The sequence below is a fragment of the Aethalodelphis obliquidens genome, unplaced genomic scaffold, assembly GCF_003676395.1.
Source record: "Aethalodelphis obliquidens isolate GAN/ISIS:26980383/991018 unplaced genomic scaffold, ASM367639v1 scaffold12, whole genome shotgun sequence".
NCBI classification, from domain to species: domain Eukaryota; kingdom Metazoa; phylum Chordata; class Mammalia; order Artiodactyla; family Delphinidae; genus Aethalodelphis; species Aethalodelphis obliquidens.
In genome coordinates, this window is record NW_020837956.1 from 23183650 (window position 1) to 23196537 (window position 12888).

General features: G+C 49.7%; 1 protein-coding gene across 2 annotated transcripts in view; it reads left to right on the plus strand.

Moving 5' to 3' along the window:
- The window catches only part of OTOF (otoferlin), a 91007-nt gene that overhangs the window by 799 nt on the left and 77320 nt on the right, over positions 1-12888 (plus strand). The gene's annotated exons all lie outside the window — the stretch shown is intronic.

Consider the following 12888-nt stretch of genomic DNA (forward strand, 5'->3'; position numbering starts at 1 on the left):
CCCTGCCCTCAATGAGCCCACATCCACTGGGACAGGAGGACCAGCGGGCAGACAATAGGGACATGTGTGTGATACGATGAGGATGGGGATGAGTGTAGGGTGCAAGCTACAGAAGCAGCACCCTGACCCAGGCTGGAGGCAGGGTGGTCAGGGAAGGCTTCCAGGAGGAGGTGACACCTCAGCTGAAACCCAAGGGAACAGCAGAAAGGAGCAAGGTGAAGAGGTAAGAACAGAACAGACAGAGGGGACAGGATGCCCAAGATCAGGAGAGGAGCTGGGACACGGGAACATAAGACTAGATCCCAGGGCAGGTGCGAGCTGAGGCAGGAGAGACAGGTAGAGCTGAGGAGGTGAGACTGCCTTCACCCTGGGGAGGTGGGCAGCCCCTGAAGGTTTTGAGCAGGGAAAGACAAGGCCAGGCTTCCCTCTGCTTTTTACCCATGCACCTCTGCCTCTGCCTCTGCCTGGCCACAGCCTAGCCCCCTGGGCCAGGGGCATGTCTGGCAGCCTTTGACCAAAGGCCAGGGTGCTCCTCACTAGACATGGCCCTTTCTCCCCACAGAAGTGTCTGAGGGTGGGTGGCGGGGTGGGAGAGTAGGGGAGGAGCTGAGAGAACCCACCAGATTAAAGAGCAAAGTGAGCATCAGGGCCCAGGCTGGACACACATCTGCACCTGCGTCAGGAGGGAGAGGTGAGACCATGGGGCAGCCCTCTCAGGACCTCTCCAGCAGCTACCGTCAGGCCAGCTCTGGGCACGAGGCCCTGGGTTATCCACACTGTGGCCTGTTGTGCGTAGGGACGGGCAGAGGTGGAGGGGAGCGCAGTGTGCGTGCAAGCGGGCGGGAGAGGAATGGGGGCTCGGCTGCCTGTTGCTTCCCACACCCGCCCAGACTGCCTTCTCCGCAGCACCCTGGCTCTCCGCGTGCCACCTGCCAGCTCGTGCTGCCTTTAGAAAAAGCAAGTGTGTCCTTTCATCTGTGACACGTGTCCCCGTGGTGGGAAGATAGCACGGTATCTGGGTCTTTAGCTACAGGTCGCCGTGTTGTTGCTGCCATGACAGAACAGTCCCAGGCTGCACAAGCCAGTCCCTTTTGCAGGCAGAAAAACCAAGGTGTAAAGAGATCTGTACGGCCTTAGTGGAGGGACCGAAGCACAGTGGCCCCAGTTCACAAGACCTCATCCCAGCCCTGGCTGCTCCACCCTGAAAGCCTCTTTATCCCCTCCTGGTGAACTGGGGTTAAGCACCTTGTCTATTGGATGCCCACCTTTTTCCTTGGGCAGTGGGGCTAGTCCTCTAGCCTCAGTGGACCACACAGGAATTAGCCTATTTGCAACTCATGCCCTCTGGACTGAGTGGAGAAATCCACTTCCAGGCTCTGCATCTGCAGCACGTGACCATAGGCAGAGCCCCTGGGGAGGGGGTTGGACAGCAGGAACAGGCAGATGGCAAGCAGGTTTCCAGAAAGAGTCCTTTGCAAGAACCAGAGATGCCCCAGCCATTCACCTGCTGCTGCCAGCAGTTGACAACTATAGATGCCCCAAAAGACCAACACTAACTACAATTCAGAGGGAACGGACTCACCCTAGAATGTTCCACAGTGTCTCCTGCACACACAACCACTGGTGTCCAAGCAAGTACCCTGCAGGGAGAAACGAGAAGCCAGTGGACGGTCAGAGGGAGATGCTGGCCCTGAGCTCCCCAGATCCCTTGAGTGAAGCTCAATGCCAGGTGGGGTGAGGGAGCACCAGGTGAGTTACTCGTGGCCCAGGTAGACCAGATCAACTGGTTGAAATAAAGCTTGACTTTCTGTGCTGCACGACACAGGACACTTAGGAAAGAGCCCTATGGGGTTGTGGTAGAGAAATCTGTAGATATGGGGTCAAAAGCCCTGGGTCCTACCTGGGTTCTTCCACTTACTTCACCTCTCTGACCCTCAGTTTACTCACCAGTAAAATGGGTACAATGATAACATTCACTTCATCAGGTTGCTTCAGTGAAAAAAATAGGTATGAAAGAGTTTTAAGGAAAGAGCATTTAAATGACCGATGTGTTTGTGAGACAACTGTTTCACTTCTGCTTGGGGCAGCTGCTGGTTTCTGAGTCATCATCTCTCCAGCCCAGCTTCCTTCTGGCAGCCAGGAGTGAGGAGAGAGGGCAGCGTGCGAGATATAAAGCGGGGAGGAGGGCACGCCTGAGGGGTTCCCGACCTGTGCCAGGAGGAGGCAAATTGGCCTGGCCTCTGCTCTGTAGGGACCCCCGCTAAGATGTTCCACAGGAACCCAGGCCTGGGGCAGACCACCCCTGAGGCCCCTGTTCCCATGTGGGCTGGGCATGCTCCAGCTTTGTCCCCGGCCACCCCTCTTTTCCCTGCCATCCCAGGTCAGCCGGCCACCTGCCCTTCGGCTCAGCGCACACCAGCCAGCTCCATCTGTAGCTCTTAGGTCTTACTGCGCCAGCAGCCCCTCTTAACCTGGTCCTGCCCTCATTCGTTTGTTCACTGAATGTGCTGATATCTGTGGACAGGCCTGGAACCCTCAGGGGGAAGAAGACACAGCCCCTAACCTGCAGGAGTCACAGTCCATTGAGTCAGACAGGAGACACCAGAAGTCCTGGACCTTAGTCCCCGTCATGCAAGCGGACCACAGGGCCTCGGGGCCTCCGCTTCCCATAAGCAAGATGGAGACCATAAGCAAGTCCTCATTTAACGCAGAGGGCCGCAGCCAGAATCAGGAGCGGGCTGTCTGGGAAGGGGCCATCTTGCCTGCAGGTCACCACTCAGAGGGAGGAAGTGTTAGCTTAAGCTGTCCTTTTTCAACTCCTGAAATAATTCCCAGCATCCATCATAGAGCCACGGAAGGCAGAGTGGGAAGGGCCTCTAAGATCTTCTAGTCCAACCTTCTGCCCAGGTCTCAGCCCCATCCAAGCCCCCAGGCATGGGTTCCTGGGCTGTCAGGGAACCAAGTGACAGACTGTGTGGGGCCAGCCTGCTGATCTTCCTTTACTCTCCATCCCTGAGTTTTCTTGCCAAGATACCAGCTTTGGGGACTCGATGGGCGAGATGGGTGATCTCTGGAGGCTGGCTCTGATCTCCACATAATTCGCCTGAACTGGTAATTGGCAAAGAGGTTTGCTTTATGAAGGCCCCCCCCTTGGCCCAGCTGACTTTTCCTCTTTGTTCCCTCCCCACACCACCCACTGGGTTCCCACTACACTGAACTTCCTGCCATTCCCCCAAAGATGCCAAGTCTTCTATACCTCCAAGCCTCGAGCCATCATATTTCTTCTGCCGTCTCCACCTTGAGAGCTCCCGTTAATTCTGTGCACCCTTCAAGGCGCAGCGCAGCCGTCACCTCCTCTGTGGAGCCCTCGGCCTCCCTTGCAGTACTGTGTACACGCTCCTTCCACCCCTCAGCTAGGGCACTTTGTAGTTCAGAAACTGCCCCTGTTTGTATGCTGTACGAACCTCCAAGCACCTTCAAGACAGGCATCTGATCTTAGCTCTCCTAATTGAGCCCTGTGCTGAGCCCCGGGCCAAGTCATCCAAATGAACACGAAACGGCACGTCTTTGAGGTACTCACTTGTTAGTGGGTTTAAATCCTTCTTCCTCTGTGACACTGTCACTCTTCGGCTCAGTGTTCCCAACTGTGAATGTCCCCGCCCCCAGCTGTCTATCCAAAGGGGATCAGGAAGTGGAGGAATCAAGAATCCTGGCCCCAGCTCCCTCCATTGACCTCCTAACCCGGGGGATCTTCCAGGGCCCCAGAGGGAGGCTGACTTCACCTTCTAGCAAATGTTGGGGAGTCCAGCTGTGGTCCTCAGGTCGGAAGCAAGAAAGGCTACACAGCTCCCCCGCACCTCCCGCTTCACGGCACAGGCTCTTTCTGAGCGTTGCTGCCTAGAGCACAAGGTACAGGGTGGGGCTTAAAGGACCCGGGCTCTCACAGTCTGACAGGGCAGAGGAAATGTGCTCAGACCTCGTGGAGAAACACTGCCAGACACAGAGGGCCAAGGCGCACTTAGGGGCGGGGCGGAAACTGCAACACGTTCAGAGGATGGCGGCTTGCTCCCAGCTGCAGAGGTCAGGGAGGGCTTCGTGAGAAGGCAGAGGAGGGGGTAGAGGAGACGGGAAGGAAGCCCTTAAGCTGGGTCTTGAATAGCTGCTCGCACACGTGGAGATGCAGAAGGAGGGGCGAGGAAGGGTTGCTGGCGGAGGCAAGGCCATTCTGGGTGAGGGACTGACGGGACCAGAGGCCAGAGGAGGGGAATGCCACTTAAATACGATGGCCAGGAAGCCACTAGGTTTGGCTACAGCAGAGGCTGCAGGTAGTAGATGGAGGTTAGAGAGCCTGGAAAGGAGCGCACGGCCGGGTGGGTGACTGTGTGCTGGGAAGGGGTTGGGGCCCCCGCTTGGGCACTGAGGACAAGATTCCCCTACTCCTGGCTGCTGCAGGGACCACCTCAGCCTCCAAATTAGATTTATTTTCCCATTAAAATGGGGGAACTCTCCGCCTTGGTGAGAAATAGGATTTCTATCTGGAGACTTCTCTACCACCCCTGGTGAAGGAGGCAGAGTACCCCTGTGTCCCAGCCCTGAGATGCTCCTGGGACGCCTGGACCTGCCTGTGCACTCCAGCCCCGCCCAGCACCTCCTCTCTGGGAGGATGTGGGGCGGGTGTTGCCCCAGTGAAGGCGGCAGATAGAGGGAACCCTTAGGACGGTTTCTGCAGTGCACAGCTGGCTGTGGACACAGCTCTGCGCTTTTGAGGGGCCCGAGGGATTTACGCCACACCCTCCACTCTTCCAAGCGCTCCCTGGCCCCTCATCACAGGGGGAGTGGATCTTCTGTGCCTAAAGCCCTAGGAGGTAAATATCCTCTTCCCCCGGGGCCAGAGCAAGCGGCTGCAGACCTCGGAGAGCAGCAGAGTGTGCTGAATGTTCCCTAAGCTTCTCCTGCTTTGATGAGACAGATGTGTTTTCATGATATGGAAATGACCATGTAACTGTCTTCTGCTACAAACGGCCCTCAGCAAAAATGCTGCTGGAAGGCAATGTGCTCAAGAACAGACTTGCAAATCATTTCCCTGAATTGCAAAGTCTTGGTTATCTTACCCACCTTTACTGATAACATAAAAGCTATATCCCTTCCACCTACTCCCATCCCTGGGTTTGATCTTTTTTTTTTTATTACTAAATTTTTAGAATGGAAAAGCTAAAATATATACTCCAGTAGGGAGACTAGTATAAACGCCCCCAAGTTCTCCCCATGCAGTCTTAACAGCTATCAACTCATGGCCAATCTTGTTTCATTTGTACCCCTTCCTACTCCCACCCCCCAAATAATTTGGAAGTAAATCCCAAACACCACACCATTTCCTCTGTAAATATTTAGTATATAGCTGTAAAAATCAAAGACTCAAAAAACAGAAAACCCCACATATTATATCCCTCCTAAAAAAAGAAATAAATCCTTAATACTATCAAGTATTCAGTGATCAAGTTTCTGATTATCTCATTAATGTCATAAACTCTTTCCCAATTCATTAAAAGCTATATTTTAATGTGTTTTGTAAGTCAAGTATTTACTCATTCATTCACTCCTTCATTCATCCAGGTAATAATATGCATCAAGGACCAGTTATGAGCTAAGTGCTATTCCAGGCAATGGGGTGACAGCAGTCAATGAGACAGACAAGGTCCCTGCCCTCAAGGGGAAGACAGTCATTGCACAAGTCACTGTGAGTGGGATGAGTGTTCTGGAAAGAGAGGTACAGGTGCAAGGCAGCCTGAGGCAAGAGAAGCCCACTCAGACCAGGAGCTCCAGGAGCTGCCCTGAGCGGGTGAGTCAACGAGATGAAGTTGGAAAAGTGCACAGGCCCGGAGAGGAGACCTTACTGAGCAGGGGATGGGCTGATATTTAAACACCCTTGAGAGAGGATAGCATTTTGGCAGAGACAAAACTCATGAAAGGCCCCGTTCCAGGCAGAGGGGCTACTATCAGTACAGATGTGATGGTGTGGAACCGTGTCAAGGGCTTGGGGAACAGGGAGCGCTGGCAGGGCCTGGGGTAGGAATGGGGTGGAGGGGAGGCTGGGCTCAAACACAGAGGGTCTTCAGTGTCACACTCCGGAGTTTGAACTTTGCCTTGTAATTGAGTGGGAGTCACCAAAGCTCTTGGCAAGAGGATGGGGTGGGAAGATCCGATTTGGGGATGTAGAGGTCAGGACCTCAGGCCAGGAGCCCAGGGAGGGGCAGTGGTACAGGCAGAGGGTTGTGCCTCAAAAAGGGGGCTGTGGGTTTGAAGAGAAGGGGTGACATCCGTTCAGAGGAGGAGGCAGCCCTGGGATTGGGAGTCAGCAAGAAGGCAGGACGAGGGTGCCGCTGGATTTCCTACTTGAGTACCTGGGTGGACAGTGAGACCACCAGTGACGCCGGGGAGCATACAAGGAAGAGCGGGTTTGGGGGGGCGCAAAGAGGATGGGCCTGCCTGCAGCTCATTCTAGTGAGAGTGTCCCCCAGGGAGCCCGAAATTTGCCTCGGTACCCCGAGTACCCAGGAAAGTGGTTGGAATCCAGTGGTTTGGGAGTCCAGGTGGCAAGTGAAGACCTAGGAGAAGGCGAGGTATGCCTGGTTCTTACGGGGCTGCTCTGGGATCAAATGAAAAAGTTGATATACATGAAAGGCTCTACAAACTGTAAAGTCCTGTAAAATGTAAGGATTATCCTAATGAGGGCCCCTCATGCTGCAGCCTTCTAGAGAGACAGAAAGAGAGTAGATTGTGACCCTGGGGATCCCATGGACCCAGGGATCTGGTGGGGGGCAGGAGTTCTCCCCACATTCTGCCAGACGTGGAAATGATAGGCTGAAAATCTCCTGGAGCCATCACCGTCCAGGTGGGCTCCTCCAGGGCAGGCACCTCACCAGGTTCCCTGGGACCAGCACAGTGCCTGGCACAGAACAAATCTGAAACAGAAGCAACAGGAAGCAGCGCGGCCTGCAGGTGTGGCAGTTACAGCCAAGCAGTTAGCAGCGGGGGACCCTGCAGCCCCTGAGCCCGGCAGCACCCGGCAGTGATCTGTTTCTTCCACTGACGGCTCCAGAAAGGTCTCCTGAGACGGAGAATATCACATGATCATTTTTACCTTTGGCCTCTTGTCTGCTTCCTACCTGGACTCATCCACCCCTGGGAGGCTGGCTCAACAGTCTTTGCTTCTGTTTTAGTTTTCAAAACAGCAGGGCTCATCAACTTAGCTGCAAGTCAGTTTTCACTCGCTGGATTTTTCTGAAAAGCCAATGTTTAAGATAAAGTCAGGACCGCAGTTTTAACAGTATTTGTTTACTCCATTTAAGGATGTAAAAAGAGTCACACTCCCATCATGCTTCATTATATTCCCAGTGCCTGACATGGAGGAGGTACTCTGCACAGCTCATGGATCACTGAGACCACAAGCTCCTCCATCCGTCACAGACGGGGAGAACCTAAGATGCAACAGCTGCTGAGAGTGTGGCTCGTGCTGTCCTAAGCTCGAGGGGAAACATCACACTCTCTCTCTGCCTCAGTGCCTGGGTCTGAAAGACGAGAAACAGAGTCATCAGTTAGTTACATGGCAAAATCATTTTGAGGCAGCACCTGGAAGGGAGTACAGGTTTGAGCTGAGCCAGAGAGATGGAGTTCATAATCCCTGCCCTGTCCCTGCCTCTCAGATGAATCCCTCACCTAAGCCTGAGTTTCTGCTGTGTCCCTGGGTGTTAACAGGGTGAGGGAAGGGGAAATAAGTGAGTGGAGGTAAGAAATGATATTTGAATAAGATTTGTGGAAAACAACAGATGAGAGATAGATGGGGCCTCCGTCTAGCTGAGAAGTGGGGAAAAGGAAGGGATAGCCTCCCCTGTGGGATGCCCAGTGACTCTGCAGAACCCAAATCTGGATCTGAGTTGCTGGTGATCTTTGGAGAGCACACTCTTTAAGGAACTTAAGGAATAGCTGTTTTCCTGGACAACTCTTTTTTAATTGAATTTCTTCATTCTACTGTCCCATCAACTGTCATTATAAAATTGAAGAGTATGTGTTCCTCACAGGGGGAAAAAGTGTTATTACAAGAGAGAATCACAAACAACTAAACAATAAAATCATTAGGGACATAGAAGATTTGACAACATCATCAACCACATTGTCCTAATTGGCATTTCTACAACATTTCACCCCAAAACTGAAAAATACACGTTCTTCTCATATGCACATGGAACACTTATCAAGACAGACCATATGCTGGGTAATTAAACAAGTGTCAATACATTTCAAAAGACTGACATCTTACAGAGTATATTCTCTGATCCCACTGGAATTCAATTAGAAATGAATAACAATAAGAGATCTTTAAAAGCTCCAAATATTTGGAAATTAAACAATACTCTTCTAAATAACCTAAGGTCAAAGAAAAAACAAAAGCAAAATTGTAAAACATTTCTAACTGGATGTTAATGAAAATACTACATATCAACATTTAGTTTAAATACTTATAGCAGAAAAGAAAAATTCCTACAATCAATGATCTAGGTTTCTGCCTTAAGAAGGTGCTAAAAGAAAAGCAAAGTAGGGACTTCCCTGGTGGTGCAGTGGTTAAGAATCCGCCTGCCATGCAGGGGACACAGGTTCAAGCCCTGGTCCGGGAAGATCCCACGTGCCATGGAGCAACTAAGCCTGTGCGCCACAACTACTGAGCCTGCACTCTAGAGCCCACGAGCCAAAACTACTGAGCCCACGAGCCACAACTACTGATTCTGCGTACCACAGCTACTGAAGCCCGCACGCCTAGAGCCCGTGCTTTGCAATGAGAGAAGCCACCGCGATGAGAAGCCTGCGCACTGCAACAAAGAAGTAGCACTTGCTCACTGCAACTAGAGAAAGCCCTTGCACAGCAACGAAGACCCAACGCAGCCAAAGAAAAAAAAAAGAAGAAAAGAAAATTAAACCCAAATCCTAAAAACATTATGCTAAGTATAATAAGCCAGGCACAAAAACCACATATCATATGATTCCATTTGTATGAAAAGGCCAGAATAGAAAAATCTATAGAGACAGAAAATGGATTAGTTGTTGCCAGGGGCTGGAAGGAGAGAATAGGGAGTGACTGCTAATGAGTATGGGGTTTCATTTGAGGTGATGAAAATATTCTGGACTTAGTGATGATGGTTGCACAACCTTGTGAATATACTAAAACTCACTGAATCATACACTTTAAGTGGGTGAACTTTATGGTTTGTGAATTATGTTTCAATAAATACAATCTAAAATATTAAATCCAAGGATAATAAAAGGAAAGAAATAGAAAACAAACAACAGAGAAAACTAACAAAGCCAAAAGTTTTTTCTTTAAAAAAAAATTAATGAAATAGGTAAAGTGTAGCAAGACTGAACAAGAAAAAACAAGAAAACACAAATTACCAATATCAGGACTGAAAGAGGGGATATCGTTACATTAAAAGGAAACTGAGGGAATATTATGAATAATTTTATATTTCTACAGCACAGGTGAAAGGAACGAATCCCTTGAAAAACAACTGACCAAAACTGACACAAAAAGAAATGGAAAACCTAAAGAACCCAGTATCTATTAAAGAAATCAAGTCTGTAATAACAATGATAATGATGATGATGATGGCGGTGGTGGTGGTGATAAACTGCTTTTCCGTAAAGAAAACTTCAGGTCTAGACAGCTTCACCGGTAAATTCTAGAAAATATTTAAGGGAGAGATAATGCTATCTTACACAAACTCTCAGAAAATGGAGAAGGAAGAACACTTCATAATTCATTTTATGATACCATAATCTGATAAAGACCTTATACAAAAAGAAAATTAGAGCCCAATATCCCTCATGAACAAAGATGTAAAAATCCTTACCAAAATATTAGTCAGTTGAGTAGCAATATATGAAAGGGGTAACACATCATGACAAGTGAGTTTTATCCCAGGAATGCAAGGTTAGTTTAAAATTGGAAAAATACTGACTGGCTAGAAGTCCAGTGCAATGTTGTATAAAACATGAGGTGGGGGCTTCACTGGTGGCACAGTGGTTGAGAGTCCGCCTGCCAATGCAGGGGACACGGGTTTGTGCCCCGGTCCGGGAAGATCCCACATGCCGCGGAGCGGCTGCGCCCGTGAGCCATGGCCGCTGAGCCTGCACGTCCGGAGCCTGTTGCTCCGCAAGGGGAGAGGCCACAGCAGTGAGAGGCCCGCGTACCGCAAAAACAAAAAAACAAAAAAACATGAGGTGGGAGTGGACAACCTTGCCTTGCTCATGATATAGGAATGGCCAATAAACACATGAAAATGTGACCAACATCATCATTAGTCATCAGAGAAATGAAACTCAAAAACCAAAATGAAATACATCACATGCACTGAAATGTGAAAGTCTGACAATAACCAAATGTTGGTGAGGATACAGAACATTTCTTTTACATTGTGGATAGGATTGTAAAATAGTATAATCACTTTGGAAAAGTGTTTGACAGTTTCTTCTAAAGTTAAACATACACCTATGCTATGAGCCAGTGATTCTGCTTTTAGGTATTTCTCCAAAAGAAATGAAATGATAGGTCGACAAAAAAACTTTGGCAAGAATGTTCACAGCATCTTTACTCGCAACAGCCTGACAATGAAAGCAATCCCAAAAGTATGAACAGGAAAATGGATCAACAAGTTGCAGTGTATTCACACAACAGAAATTGCTCAACAATGCAATTAAATGAATTACTGATATATACAACCATGTAGATGAAACACAAAAGCATTACATTGACTTCAAGAAGCCAGATACACAAAAGTACATTCTGTATGATACCACCATTTACACCAAGTTTAAAATCAAGAGTTAGAAATCAGGGCTTCCCTGGTGGCGCAGTGGTTGAGAGTCCGCCTGCCGATGCAGGGGACATGGGTTCGTGCCCCGGTCCGGGAAGATCCCACATGCTGTGGAGCGACTAGGCCCGTGAGCCATGGCCGCTGAGCCTGTGCATCCCGCAATGGGAGAGGCCACAACAGTGAGAGGCCCGCGTACCGCAAAAAAAAAAAAAAAAAAAAAAAAGAGTTAGAAATCAGAGCAGTGGTTTACCTATGAGGGGTAGAGACTTATGGAAAGTGGGGGATGAGGGAACATCTTGAGGAATAGGAATGTTCTTTTTTTAAAGTTTTATTTATTTATTTATTTTTGGCTGCGTTGGGCCTTCTTTGCTGTGCGGGCTTTCTTTAGTTGCGGCGAGCAAGGGGCTACTCTTCGTTGTGGTGCACGAACTTCTCATTGCAGTGGCTTCTCTTGCCACAGAGCACAGGCTGTAGGTGCGGGGGCTTCAGTAGTTGTGACACATGGGCTCAGTAGTTGTGGCTCACAGGCTCTAGAGCACAGGCTCAGTAGTTGTGGTGCACGGGCTTAGTTGCTCTGTGGCATGTGGGATCTTCCCCGATCAGGGCTTGAACCCGTGTCCCTTGCATTGGCAGGTGGGTTCTTAACCACTGCACCACCAGGGAAGCCCAGGAATGTTCTTGATTGACGTGTCTTGATAGTATGGTGATTACACAAGTACAGTATATGCATTTATCAAAACTCACTGAGTTGTGCACTTAAGATCTGTGAATGTAAATTTTACCTGGTTAAAAGAAGAGTAAAAAAATAAAAAAAAAAAAAAGAAGAGTTAATCATACGTAAAATAACTAAACTTTGAAAAATATTATACAAGATGAGGTAGAAAATTGTTCCTGATTATATACTACTAAAAATAAGCTACAAAATGTGATCCGTAATAGAGGAAACCATTTTTATATTTAAGACACAACTTAAATGTCAAAAGAAAAGACAGGACTCTTTAGTAGAATAACAGGCATCTTTCAGTTGGGTAATGGGCTATGTACCAGGTGTATAAGCACTATCATATTCTCCATTTTATGGATGAGGAAACTAACACAAAGACCAGTTAACTTCTTCGAGAGCACAAGGCCAGCAAGTGATAGAGCTGGGTTTTGAACTCAGGCAGCCGGGCCCACAAGGCTTCCCCACTGTCCCGTGGCCCCTTGTGCTTGTAAGGGGTTTGATGCTTTACTCAGACTTTCACAGAAACAGTCTCTTGCTGACCCTCGCAGTGGTTCCAGGATGTAGGCCCGTCCAGGATAATTGCCGCCAGTTTAGAGATGATGACTCTGAGACCCCAGGGACTGAAGAGCCATCTCCAGGCCTCCCGGTCTCAGCTGCAGCATCAGGCCCCAAACCTGAGGAAGCCAGGCTTTTTTTCTGCACACAGGGATGCCTGGGCCCTGCTTCCCCGCACTTGTGGGAGTAACTGGCCTTCGAAAAGGAACAGGCTGTTTGGAACTGGGGGGGAATGAAAACTGCAGGGCCACCCTCTTGAGGTGCTGTGGAGGAACAGGGGGAGAGCAGATGCTGGGGACGTCACAGCATTGCAGCAGGGAACGGGTGATTACTGGGCCACCCTCATACAGGCCACCCCAGGCACTGCAGACAGTGACGTCTGGCTAATGGTAAATAACGCAAAGAAATAATAGTGACGGGTCTGAGTCACAAGCAGGGTGCTCTGCGCTATTTCTCAGCTCACACTAGGAAAAGAGTAATGTCAGGTACTGATACAGCCCAGAGGGCTAGGTCCTGGGCAAAGCCATCATGTCCCTGAAGCTTGTCCTCAGGACACTGTCTTTCCCCGTAATGGTCCACTCCCCCCACCCTGTGCCCTCTTAGGACCCCCCAGTCCAGGTCTTCCTTCGGGGGGCTGCTCCCCGAGGGGAGGCACTTTTCATTCTTCCCTTCACCATCAGAACACACTTGTCCTGTGTCCCACTCCTTCCGGGCTCCATTCTCTGCTTCATCCTTTCAAACCTT